Source organism: Castor canadensis, chromosome 9, assembly GCF_047511655.1.
Source record: "Castor canadensis chromosome 9, mCasCan1.hap1v2, whole genome shotgun sequence".
NCBI classification, from domain to species: Eukaryota; Metazoa; Chordata; class Mammalia; order Rodentia; family Castoridae; genus Castor; species Castor canadensis.
This window is the reverse complement of record NC_133394.1, coordinates 25,314,748-25,329,846: the sequence shown is the minus strand read 5'-3', so window position 1 is coordinate 25,329,846 and position 15,099 is coordinate 25,314,748.

Below are 15,099 nucleotides of genomic sequence, written 5' to 3'. Positions count from 1 at the left end.
GTAAAGTATATCAAAGATAAAATAAGAGATAAGGTGAGACAGATAATATCAGTCTAAAAGATCAAAACTCCTATTACTAGAGGTTTTATTAAAAGATACTAGAATATAAAATGGTGGGGAAATTTTTTAATGGTAGATTATTTAACAGAAAAGAATTATGCAAAGCAAAAGTGTCATACATATATTATGGAAGAATTCAGACTAAAAATTCACAACAACAAAATTATAAAGATGCTCTAAAGACTTCTAAAATATTTTGTAATTAGATTCCCTTTGAAGTCCTGAGAAACTTTTTGGCAAAAGACTTTTCATATGCTTGACTTATCATCTGTTGATTATAAACATCAAATCGTTATATATTTCTAAAGAATAATACTGAGTTTGTCATAAGAATCCAAACTTTAAACACTTTCTTGCTGTTTTACATTCTGCTACACTTGGTTAAGTGACTTAACTAAGAAGGAGGTGGTCAACCCAATCCCCACTTGGGATGTGTGTGCTCTTGCAGATGGATTGCTGTTGGAAATGGATTCATCAAAGTTCCTTTGCAGCTCCATGTCTTGTACCAGATTTCAGATTTCTACCATCACAAGAACTTGCCAGATATTTCTGCTTCTCCATCACAACATAACAAACTTCTATCTTTCTTGCAGGAAAGAGTTCTTATGAGAGTCAAGGCAAACATTTCTAGAACCCTACAGAGAAGCAGCAAAGTTGCTTATGGTTTAAACTAGAAATTCTAGATGTTTCTTTTGCCTTTTCTACTGGGCAGTGAAGACGCTTAAGGTCATCCCAGATGAGAAGGGAAATTAGACTTCTCCACATAAAAAGAGGAGAATGTCACAGTCATCTTTAATCTAACAGTGTCTGGTTACAACTGGTCATTCTCTATTTTTTCTGATGATCATATTTCCTCATCACAAATAACTCCCAAATTAAAGCTGCAGTGAGTATAATTTGTACTGTTAGACGAGGCTAATAATTAACATATATATGTACATATATATATATATATATATATATATAGGCTATTGAAGTAAATATGGAATGCTAAAATGTGAAATCCATCATATTGATTGGTGAACTTGATGTAGCCTAAGACCAATCCAGTCTATTGTTCTAATCACCAAAATCCATCTCCAGTATGACCTGCACCAGAAAAGAATCAAATAATTTAAAGTGTTAATGTCCAGCTTATTGAAGAACATCAGGACATGCCCTAAATATGACTAACTTTTCTATAGTGCATTGCCCATCCTAATATTTCCAAAATATACAGCTCAAGGTTACTATAATGATGCTCTTTGGGGAGCCAATACATTTGGACTTTGTACCATTTTGATGCAACCAACCTTGGCCTTGGAAAGTTCCAGGAAGGAATCAAAAGGTTTTCCTGGTAACTCTTAGTCCTGTTGACCTATGGTTATTCTCCACCTTCAAGCCCATAACATTCTATATAGAATGGTCTCAACAATTGAAAGGATAGTTTCCATACTGTTGAGAGATATGGAGCCCAGGAAAGACATGACTAAGTACCTTTTACTCTCTAGTAAGTTATGGCTACCACTGCTGGCCAGTGCTTCCCCAATGTCATTCCCACATAACTACTTGAGGAAATTGAAAGACGCAGAGAAAGGAAATAGCAGAGGTCAAAAGATAGTAGTAACAACTGTTAAATCTACTGACATGGCAGACTTTTCATAGTACAAGAAAGGGAACTCAAGGAGAAGAATACCTCCCATGTATGTTATCATGTTCCAGAAGACTCAGATGTGGTTTCTACTTTGCATGATTCCCATTCAAGTTTATCTCTATATAATATGGTCTCTGATAAAACCATCATAATTCCAATCCTTCATGGTATCTCCAAATTTTAATTTACTAATACAAGGAACAACTAATTTTTGCAGAGCATTGATTCTGTGCAAAGACACTCTTATATATTGATATTAAAACATGAGATTACTTATAAATTTATCCCTTTCCCATAGATAGTGAAGCAATTGAGGAACAAAGATAATGACTTAAAACATAAGTTTCAGAGATGAAATTCAATTGTAGCAGCCTGATAACACACTCCAGTCTCTTCAATGCCATGTTCCTCTGCCTAATGTAGCAATGTAACAAATTACTTTCACCACTTTTTCAATAATAGAGATACTAAATATTAAAGAAAACCCTCAGACGTCATTGAACACTTTGAATGTAATTGCTGTTAAATTAAGCAGAGTCTGAAAGCTAACTGTATCATGCACATTATCATTGATGTTAGCAAAAATTCTTTACCTTTAATTCCACAAATAACGTAAAAGTGTCAAATTAATGAGGGAGATATTGGAAGAGTTTCATACAGTCCCATATGTCAAATAAATTCACAAAAGCATTGGTTACTTACACATATACATACACACACAAGCTCACACACAATCTAAATAAATTTTTAACAACAGTTTATAAAAATCAAATATACTAACAATTTGCTGAACATTTTTGGCTGTCAAAAACACCTACTTTAAAATAGATTAATTAATTTGCAATGTATCCAATACAGTTTATTTAGAAATTAAATGTCTTATTTGTAAATTTTGATGAATATATTCATGCACTTATTAACTTTAATACACTGTTTAAGTATATTGAGTATTTCCCTTTACATGAAGTAAAAGGATAATTACTTAGAAGGGATTTTAATCTGATAGTGAGTAATTTATTCCCTCATCTGTGAATATGGACATAGAAACAATAATTACTAAACATTTAAGAAAAGAATGACAAAGAATAACTAATATAATAAAATAAGGCAGTTTTAAATTACAAGAAAATTTACAAGACATTCTTGAGTATATTGTATCAATAAGTAAAAACTTGATTGTAGGTTTTTTTCCTATGAAAAAGAAACACTGAGAGTACTCTGAGTAGAATCAAAAGTTCTACAATAATATTACAACAAGTAAGCAAAGTTTTAATATTATTCAGGGTTAAATTGTTAAGCTGGAATATCAAAATTTTTTTCTAACATTTAGTGTGAAACAACAAAAAAAAAATCTTCATGCAAATTATGAGTAATAATTCAGTTACATATGGGACTGCACATAGTGGCACAAGTCTGTACTCCAGCTATTTGGAAAGTGGAGACAGGAGGCTCAGAGTTCAAAATCAGCCTAAGGAAAAGTTAGTTGATCCTATCACAAAACAAAATGTTTGTAGTGATTCATGCTTATTGTCCCTGCTACTGAGAAAGCAGAAGGAGGAGAATTGTCTTCCAAGTTCAGACCCAGCAAAATGTGTGACTTATAAACTAGGATGCTAAAAAACAGGACTGGGAGTGTGGGTTGAATGGTAGAGAATTTACCTAGTTAATGTGAGGCCCTTAATTCAATGCCCAATATTTCCAAGAAAAAGAAAAAAAAAAAAAAACGTTAGGTGCAGCTGGCGCACATATCCTCATAATTGTAATCTTATCTACTTGGGAGGCTGAGATTGAGGATTGCAGTTTGAGCCCAGCCTGGGCAAATAATTTGTGAGATTCCCATCTCCAAAATAACCAGAGCTAAATGGTCCTGAGGTGTGGCTCAAGTAGTAGAGTACATGATATACAAGAACGAAGCCCTAACTTCAAACCCAGGCTCACCAAAAGAGCAAACAAAACACCCAGAAATTTAGGTGCATTGTGAGTAGAATGTGGAAATATGACACTCCTGCAGTAAAATTTCCAAAAATCAGTAACAGAGATCGTAAAATAAGCAATGACAGGAAATAGAAAAAAGAAATTCACAGTTTTAGACTGAAAGAATGGCTGAAAAGAGAGAAACACAGAAAAGAAGTTTATTAAGCGGTCCTTAATCATGTATCCAGAGTGCCCTAAATGTCCTGTGAAAATATTTATTTTTGCACTTGTAATTACATGTCTAGCAAAATCATTTTTAAAGCACAAAAGCAAAGTATTTAGAACAGTCAAGGGCTATGAATGTTTACCATTCAATAACAATCCATATTTTAAAAGAAACACTCAACATAAAATGATCAAGATATGTATCATAAGCACACACACAAGAAAGGGTCTAAGGTAGAAGAAGTAAATTAGAGATGAAGCAATTAGGGTTGTAATACATATATACATGGGAATATTACAAGGAAACTCCTTGTACAGCTATCTTTACCTCCAACAAGCAAAATATCATTTGTTTTCTTTGTTCTTCTTCAAAATCAGAGGATAAGAGAGGGCAGAACAGGTCTGCCCAGAGGGAGGGGCTGAAACCTGTGGGAGGGGTAGGTGATGGGGAAAGGGGCTAGGAAGGTGAATATAGTGCAAAAATGTGTACACATGTATGTAAATGCAAAAAATGATACCTGTTGAAACTGTTCCAGGAATGGAGGGAGAGGAGAGTGGGAATAAAGGAGAATGGTACAGGGGAGGAATTCAAGTATGATATATTTGAAACATTGTAAGAACTTTTGTAAGTGCCATAATTTACTCCCAACCAGCACAATAATAAAAAATAAAATAAATCTCCTTTCTCTAACTTCAAAAAAAGAAATACTGCTTCTTAGCATAATATAAAACAGCAGTGTAAGTATAGCTATTGCACATTTAAGATTATCTACTAAATTATATATATATGTATATATAAGTATATATACATTTAGAGAAAGACTTTCCAAAAGACTAAAATAAAACCAGACAGAAACAATATAAACTTAATAAAGACAATGAGAGGAAAGACAAGAAAGTATAATAAGTAGGAGACATACAAGACAATGATACTAACATGTAGTATTTATCATTTTGAAATGGACTAAATTTAAATTTTCCTCATAGAATTGTTATTTTGTGTTCAAAATGATAAAGATAAATTGCATTGCATTGTATGTAAATGACATTTTATAGAGAGAAACATCTACCTAAAACTTTTTGGGGTATATCTTCACGCATCTCATAATGATTTCAATGAATAGTCAATTTTGCAAGAAACGGCAGAGGGAAGACAATAAAAGACAGGTAAGAGGATACCTTGTTATAATAAAGTAAGTACATCGCACAGAAATCTTCACGGTATTGTTTTAACAGACATAGATTAGTTAAAATTTTGTATTCCAATATTTAGCAATAATACTAAGAAAAGTATCATTGATATATTAAGACAAGGACTTGCATACCTATAATCCCAGCACTTAAGAGTTTGAGGCATGAGGATACAAGTTTGAGGCCAGTCTTGATTACATGTTGAGACCCTTTCTCAAACAAAAGATAAGGACGAAATAAAACGTATAAAATATTTGATTCAACTTAAATCAAAAGGGAACAAAAAGGAATAGAAAGACAAAATTGCAACAAATAGAAAAGTATTACAGAAATGGTATATATTAACCCAATTACATCAATTATGACTTTAAATATGAGGCATTAAATACACAAGTTAAGAGGTTTTCAGAGCATATTAAATTAAATAAAACAGGATCAAATTACACATCCACAAATGTGATAACAATGAAATGGATCAATTCTTTGAACTATTCAAGAAGACTCAAAAAGAGGAGAAATTAGCAATATGAATAGGTCAATAATTATTTTAGTAGATGAATCCTATGAGAGAGACGGCACCATGGAAGAGCTACAAGGTTTCAAAGGTGAGCTATTAGATAGAGAACACAGCTTTGAAAAGGAAGATAATTTTGGTTTCAGCCTCCAATCTATTTTCACTAAAATTTTAGTAATTTAAACCTGGAGGAGATTAAAAAGGCAGTTGCTTTTGTACACCAACCAAACTAGTGATAAATGATGTCTCCAAAAAGCACCTTGAAAACAGTTAATACTGTGGCCCCAAGCATTTAAATAACTGTCGTTAAGAGATTCTTGGCAGGCACTGGGAAGCAGTTCGGCAGCAAAACTGAGATTAAAGCTACTGTTATCCTTCCTAAACTTTTATTTCTGATAGCCTCAAGGTAACTCCATGGAGAAGAAAGGGTGAGCTAAGGGAAGTTTCATTATACAAAGTAAAATAAAACTCTCAAGGTTAAAAATTATTTCTTGGATATATCTGTGTCTGTGTCTCTTTACTCATGGTAGTGTAAATAGACACAAAGTCTACTACGTTTACAAGGGATTACTCATACCACCCATGGAACTGCTTGCCTAGCCTGAAAAAGCCTATCCTTTTTTTGACACTTAAAAGTCTAAGACACTGCATCCACATGAATTGTCAGGAAAAAATTTAAACCCTCAAGATGAGCATTTTCTCCACTGGCTGATTCAAATACAGAAATAGAGAAAAATAAGGAAAAACTTCCAGCAGGCAAACTCATGGGCAATAAACCTGATGGACAGCTGAATCTATCACAGACATACTTAACCAGTGCCTATTGAAGGGATTAACTAATAAATGGTCTCTACTATTGTTCTTCCAATAGGGTATGATAATTGCTTTGGATGGGTAACTGCTATGTGTTTCCGTTATTCACTATTTAGCATAAAGTGTTTCCTTTCTAGTTATCCATAGTATATTTTAGTGAGGAGTAAATAAAGAGCGAAAATAATGCTTTTAGTTTTAGAGGTTTTTTTCTTAAATAGTTTAATTGACAAGTAAAATAATATGCTCTTGGTATACAATGTGATGTTTTGATATATGTTGATATATGTGTATGTTATGATTAAAACAAACCAGTTATATTCACTACTTCACATCCTTATCATTTTTCATGATGAGAACATTTGAAAGCTACTCTTTTAACAATTTTCAATTATGAAATATGTTATTATTAACTATAGCCAGCATGGTCTACAGTATTTCTCAAGAAATTATTTCTTCTCTTTAATTGAGGCTTTGCACTTTTTATCCAACTTCTCCCTCATCCTTGCACTCTGTTATATTCTCTTTTTTATGAGTTTGGCTTTGTCTTGTAATTTTTAGGCTGCCAGATATCAAAGTTCCATATCCATCCTTTCAGTTGCTGAGATCAAAACCTTCCTGCTCATCCATGATAATCTTCAAAATATGTAGACTCTTCACTTTCCCACATAGAATTCAACACCACCTTGGGCCAATTTATCTCTTTTCCAGATTATGAAAATAGTCTTCCAACTAATCTCCATCTTTCAACATGCACTCTATAATCTATTTTCAATGAAATGGAATTATCAAAGAGATCATTTTAATATATGCAAGGTAAGATAATGACATTCTTTGCTCAAATCTCAAATGACCAGTTATCCATTTCAATCACATTAAAAATGAAAGCTCTTTCAACCTTTAGCCAGGCTCTGTTATCTAGTCTCAGTTTCCTCTTTGACTTTATTTCTTACACTACCCTTCTCTATTTTCTTGTTACCAGCATGCTAGCTCATTCACTATTCCTCACAATGTCAGATCATTGGTTCTTTGTTGATTAGTCCTTTGTTGATTAATTTGTTTATTTTCCTATAATAATTGCAACCCCTACTTTTGTGATAGTAAAATGATACTTAATTATAAAGCAGAGGATTTAGATTCTGGCATATTTTTCTTCCATGTTAAGTTATTTATATCTGCTGATTCCTGTTCTTATATGTAATCATATGACTCCTTTCCAGGTTACTTTTATACATTCTTCATGTTTAATTTCAAATGTCACTTCTTCAAAAAAGGCTCACCTGAATTCTTAGATGAGCACAGATTACCTCAATTATATGTAGCTTAGTGTTATTTCTGTATATTGATGAAATAGTTTTGTTTGTGTCATTGATCAATGTGTTTCTATCATAGCTTAAATATTGTAGAGTGGATTCTGGGGTGAGCATTCTATTTTACTGCTTGACATATGGTAAGCATTCAATTAATATTTGTCAAAGAATAAATAAACAAAATAATTTTATATCTCCAAATCTAATTTTCTTCATTAAAGAATATCACAGCATGATAATAACTGAACTGCGGGGCTGAGGATGCAGCTCAGTGGTAGAGCACATGCATAGCATCAAAGTCCTGGATTCAAGTATCTACTTGAAGAGTGTTCATGAGAGAATTAACTGAGACAGTAGATGTTATGGCATTTTAATAATGATAATTGATTACTAATACAATCACTGTAATATTAAATATCATAATATCATTATTATGACAATATTAAGTGTCATAATAATGAATTTTATTGCACATTATTAGGTAACTTGGGTTGATATGTTTTTATTTCATCAAATTAGTCACTTACTTATTTGTTCATTATAAATATTTAATAATACATCTGTACATGTATTTTTCATTCCGATTTTTAAAAAATTCATTCTGATTATAATTGCATTCAGACATGATTTTGTTACTTATGATTGGAGTACAATCTTTGCATGACAGACGCTTGAACTAAGATAAGATGGAGCTATTGACCTTTTTAAAGTCTCCAAAGACAACTTTTAATTTTTGGTAAACAAAATAAACCATGTTGAGAATTAGTGAAAAGCTCTGGAATGTAGTAATTCCCCCTAAACCAGTGTTTTGGAACTAAGTATGTGTGGATCTCATTCCAGATGGTGACCTTTAATTTAAAACTTACTGGGTTTATGCAACTTGATGTTCTGAGAATTGCTGTCTACCAGCTGGTAGCAAGACACCATTACAAAGTTAAAGACAATCTAACATCATTTATCACAGTTACTAGGACTTATTTACACACTTTTATTCTTCCTGTCAGTCACAAGTATTTCAATGATACTTACTTTGTTCTAAGTATGGTTTTAGTCCCTAAATATAAAGAAGCTAATTTTAAGCAGTTCCTGTTTTCAGATTGATTACAGTCCATTACAGAAGACATACAATAGCATAAAATAAAAACAATAGATAGCACCAACATGATAATTCTAGAAAGTATTAACTGCTATAAACAAATGGGACAGGGAATGAAATAAGAATACTATCTATGCAGATGATACAAAATTGGCAGAACTTGTGAAGTTCTGGGTGAAGTGCATTTTAATATATTTTAAATAGTCATTAAATAAGTGTGGAGCTATGTAAAGGAGTAATGTATATAAATTGCCTGTGGTAATGATTGTGAAAAATGTATGGAAAGACAAGATTAAACAAGTTATGTGTATGCGGATATTGCAATATTCAGAGTTATAGTTTCAAGTATTTTGGAATTTCAGAAACTTTTATAAAATAGGAATCATAACCAAATGCACAGTATTTTTATGAGCCAAGGGATTTATGTCTAAAAAGTGAACACAATAACTTGCATATGATATGATCTGATTAGTAAAAAAACCTTTTTCTTTTTGTTTAGGTTTGCTCTAGTTGATATATCTCACATGGTACAAATATTGAGAATTTTCCCAAGGGGAAAAAAGCATGAAGGATATAAAATGAATTTCTGGCACTTATTTTTAATACCTTAATATGATAAATAAATTATAAGTAAGAAATTATTTTTAAAACTTTGTAAAAAGTATTGGTCAAAGAGAGAGTTGTGTTTTATTTATTCAATATTCCTGTTTTCCCTCTGGGTTACATTTTTTGAGTAGTATATTTAAACATTGATGCATTGCCTTACTCAATCCATGGGAATATGGGTGCATACTTTAAATTGGTCCCCATGGAACTAATAATAGAGTCTCTGGGGAATGTGCTACCAAAATGAAATTCGTTAGTGATAGCTAGGATTTTTATCAATGTTTGTGTGTAGCATGCTCACACATATATGATTACATATAATTAGATACATCTTTATGTTTAGTAATTTCAATATATAGAGAGAAAGGAATACTAGGACTGTACCAAAATAGATACATAAAAATACAAAATAAAAATAAATATATGTAATTTTACACAATCATTGATGTGTAAATATAAAAAACACCAAATCCTACTAATGTAGATACATGAATATGCATTTGCTGTTTTAGCATAACATCAGTCCATCTTCTGTACATCTTTAGTGGGTAAAATTTCACCCAATAGAAATTTCATGTTATCTCACTGTCTGGTTGACATAGCCCAATATTACATTGGTAAGTATCAATATATTTTAGCAAAACCACAGACAAGTATTCTAAGAGCTTAGGCATCTACATTCATGTTGAGATTGGTTGTCAATATTAAGACACCCGATGTGTAATCATGCTTTTCTAGTAGTAACAGCCTTTGTTTTCTCTCCAGAGAAATTAATGATTTTTCAAAATTAAAAAAGAAAGAAACTTAAAAAATAAAAAATTCAAGGCTTAGTGTTGCAACAATGACTTACTTTTTCAGCTGTTTTCTGGTTAAGGGCTGAAGCAAGCAAATAAACAGATCAGAAGTGTAATGCTTCCCTGTGGAAATGCCACTGCATTCTACACAGAACAGTGCTGTGTGTTTCAATGATTGAAACTAGTGTCTTATGATTGATATCTTATTAAGTAGAGAAATATAATTCACATGAATGATAATAGAAATTAAAGATTCTAATGATATTCTTATATATTACTTAGAAAGCAAAGAAATCCATGATGAATGGGAAATAGGTAGGCACCTTTCTGAAATATGATTTTCATGAATTAGAAAAAGGTAGGTTTTATTAGAAATAGAAAGATGGAGGATCCAAAATGGTGACTGGGGACACAGACGCAGACTGTGTAAGCTTCAGGAATCAGGGACACTGCTGAGACACTGGAGACACAATTGGTGAGGTAAAGAGAGCTGAAACTTTGGCACCCAGCACCCCTAGCTCGTGCAGGGCTTCTCCATGTCACAATACACTGAAAAAAGCAGGTGGCCACCCCCCTGCTGGCTCACCAGCACACCAGCCATGGCCCGCCACAGGAGGGCTCCACAACCACCACGTGCCAGCTCCAAACCTGCGTAGGAGACACAGACAAACAGGACTTGAACTAAAGGAGTAACACCATAACTAATAAAACTGAAATTATACTGTTCCTGAACCAGGGATTTTTTTTTCCCTTTATCTTATTAGTTTTTTCTTTTCTTCTTTAAGTGATTGTCCACCATCTCTCTCTGTTGATTTTTTAAAATTTTACCATTGTAAGTTAGCTAATATTAAATTACACATAGACAAGGGACAGAGACAGTACCAAGCAGAATCATGGGAAGATGAAAAAGGGATGGAAATAATGATCACCCCAAAAATAAATTAGTAGAGGATTCAGTGGAAAATGAAGAAAATGGATACCCAGATCCGGACTCCAACAAAATAAAGATAAACTATACCAAGTAACCCAAAGAAGCCCACAGAGTACTCTGAAAGAAGAAATTCTACAAGTAATCAATGAGAATTTCATAGAGAGATGTTACTAGACATGGCCAACAAAATGTACAGGAGACACTCAAGAAATTCTAAGACAACAAAAATAAAGAATGTGAGGAAACACAAAAACAAATAAATGAAATCATAGGCACCCTAAATAAATACCAAAGTGAAACAAAGAACACCATAAATAGAGAGATAAATGAATTAAGGATGAAAATTGAAAATATTAAAGAGGAGGTGACCCACGATATGGAGAACCTCAGAAAAAAAGAATAAAACAGAATTATGAAACAAAATGGAAGGCCACTCCAGCAGACTAGAACAAGCAGAAGACATAATCTCAGAACACGAAGATGAAATGGTAATTAAAGGAAAAACTGAAGAACTATTAGTCAGACAACTCAAGTCCTGTGAAAGGTATATACAAGAACTCACAGACTCCATCAAAAGACCAAACCTAAGAATCATGAGCATTTAATAAGGAGAAAAGGTGCAAGCAAAAGGAATTCATAATATATTCAACAAAATAATAACAGAAAATTTCCCAAATCTAGAGAGCACTATGCTCATTTAGATATAGGAACCCTCAAGAACACCAAACAGACTTGACCAAAATAGAACTACCCATAATATATTATCATTAAAACAACAAGCCCAGAGAATAGAGAAAGAATATTGAAGGCTGTAAGAGAGAAAAAACAAATAGAATACAAAGGTAAACCTACCAAAATCACAGCAGAGTTCTCAATGGAACTCTGGAAGGCTAGAGTGAGGTGTTCCAGGCACTGAATGAAAATAACTTGAACCCTAGGATATTCTACCCAGCAAAACTATCATTCAAAATAGATGGAACAGTAAAAGTCTTCCATGATAAGCAGAAAGTAAAACAATATATGACCACCAAGCCACCATTACAAAAGATTCTTCAAGGAATTCTGCACACAGAAAGTGAAAGCAAACAAAAACATGAAAGGACAGACAGTACCAAACCACAGAAGAAGAAAAGGCAAGAAAGTACAGAGTAAAATTAATTCAGCTGCACAAAAACAAACCCTTTAACAACAAAGACAATTAAATGACAGGAATCACCAATACCTATCAATACTAACACTGAATATTAACAGACTTAACAACACCATCAAAAGAAACCACTTGGCAAACCAGATCAAAAGGAAGATCCAACAGTCTGATGCCTACAGGAGACCCATCTCATCAACAGAAACAAGCAATGGCTTAGGGTGAAAGGCTGGAAGAAGATTTACCAAGCCAATGGCTCCCCAAAACAGCAGGGGTCAGCAATACTTATCCCAGACAAAATAGACTTCAAACATACAGTACTCAAAAGAGATAAAGAATGACACTCCACACTAATAAAAAGGGAACTACGCCAAAAGGAAATAACAATTATCAACCTATATGAACCCAACATCAATGCACCCAATTTCATCAAACATACTCTGTGGATCTCAAATCAATGACCTAATACTACAGCTCAAACTCCTAGAAAAATAAGAATAAGCAAATCCCAAAACAAGCAGGAGAGAAGTAATAAATATAAGGGCTGAAATTAATGAAATAGAAACCAAAAAAAGCCATACAAAGAATCAACAAAAGAAAAAGCTCATTCTTTGAAAAAATAAGTAAAATTGACAGACCCCTGGCAAACCAGACTAAAATGAGGAGAGAAAAAACCCAAGTCAGCAAAATCAGAAATGCAAAGGGGAGATAACAACAATCACCACGGAAATCCAGAAAATCATAAGAGACTACTTTGAGAAACTATAGTCTAATAAATATGAAAATCTTGAAGAAATGGATAGATTTCTAGACACGACCACCAAAAACTGAACCACAAGTATATTAGTCACCTGAATAGATCTATAACACAAAATGAAATTGAAGCAGCAATCAAGAGTCTCCCAAAAAAGAAAAGTCTAGGCCCTGATGGGTTCTCTGCTGAATTCTATCAGACCTTTAAAGAAGAACTGACACCAACCCTCCTTAAACTGTTCCATGAGATAGAAAGGGAGGGAACATTACCTAACTCATTTTATGACTCCAATTTTATTTTCATCCTAAAACTAGACAAAGAGACCTCCAAAAAGGAGAACTATAGGCCAATTTCCTTAATGAACATCAATGTAAAAATCCTCAATAAAATAATGGCAAATTGAATCCAATTAACACATCAGGAAGATCATTCACCACGAGCAAGTCAGCTTCATCCCAGGGATGCAGGGATGGTTCAACATATGCAAATCTATAAATGTAATGCAGCACATTAATAGAAGGAAAGACAAAAACCACTTGATCATCTCAAGATGCAGAAAAAGCCTTTGTTAAGATCCAACACCACTTCATGATGAAAGCTCTAAGCAAACTAGGAATAGAAGGAATTTACCTCAACATTGTAAAGGCTGTATTTCAAAAACCTATAGCCAACATCATACTTAATGGTAAAAAATATTTTATGGAAAATCATTTCCCATAAAATGAAGAATGAAAAAAGGGTGCCCACTTTCCCCATTCCTATTCAACATAGTACTGGAATTCCTAATCAGAGCAATTAGGCAAGGAGAAGAAATAAAAGGAATACAAAGAGATGAAGAAACTGTCAAAATACCCTTATTTGCAGATGATATGATCCTATACCATAAAGACCCAAAAAAATCTCTACCCAAAAACTCCTAGACACTATAAACAGCAACAGTAAGGTGGCAGGATACAAGATCAACTTACAGAAATCATTAGCTTTTCTATACACCAACAATGAACAAACTGAAAAAGAATATATGGAAATAATTCTGTTCACAATAGCCTCAAAAAAATCAATTACTTAGGAGTACACTTAACAAAGGATGTCAATGACTTCTACAAGGAGAACTACAAACTCCTGAAGAAAGAGATTGAGGAGGACTATAGAAGATGGAAAGATCTCCCATTCTCATGGATTGGTAGAATCAATACAGTAAAAATGGCTATACTACCAAAAGCAATATACATGTTTAATGCAATTCCAATCAAAATCCCAATGAATTTCATCACAAAGATTGAAAAATCTACCCAAAATTCATTTGCAAACACAAGAGACTGTGAATAACCAAGGCAATACTCAGCAAAAACAGCAATACTGGAGTTATCACAATAGCTAATTTCAAACTATATTACCAAGCAATAGCAATAAAGACAGCATGGTACTGTCACAAAAACAGACATGAAGACCAGTGGAACAGAATAGAGGACCCAGCTATGAAACCACACAACTATACTCACCTTATTTTTGACAAAGGTGCCAAAAATATAGGCTGGAGAAAAGATAGCCTCTTCAAAAAATGTTGCTGGGAAAAGTGGTTGCCCATCTGCAAGAACCTGAAACTAGATCCATGTTTATCACCCTGTCCTAGTACCAACTCAAAATGGATCAAGGACCTTAATATCAGACCTGAAACTCTGAAGTTAGTACAGGAAAGAGCAGGGAAAACTCTGGAAGCAATAGGTATAGGAAAGGAATTCCTCAATAGAACCCCAGCAGCTCAGCGACTAAGAAAAAGAATGGACAAATGGGACTTCATAAAACAAAAAGCTTCTGCACAACAAAAGAAATGGTATCTAAACTAAAGGACCACCCACAGAGTGGGAGAAAATATTTGCCAGCTATACATCAGACAAAGGACTGATAGCCAGAATATACAGGGAACTTAAGAAACTAAACTCTGCCAAAATCAATGAACCAATAAAGAAATGGGCAACTGAATTAAATAGAACTTTCTCAAGTGAAGAAATTCAAATGGCCAAAAAACACAAGAAAAAATGCTCACCATCTTTAGCCATAAAGGAAATGCAAACCAAAACCACAATAAGATTCCACCTCACCCCTGTTAGAATAGC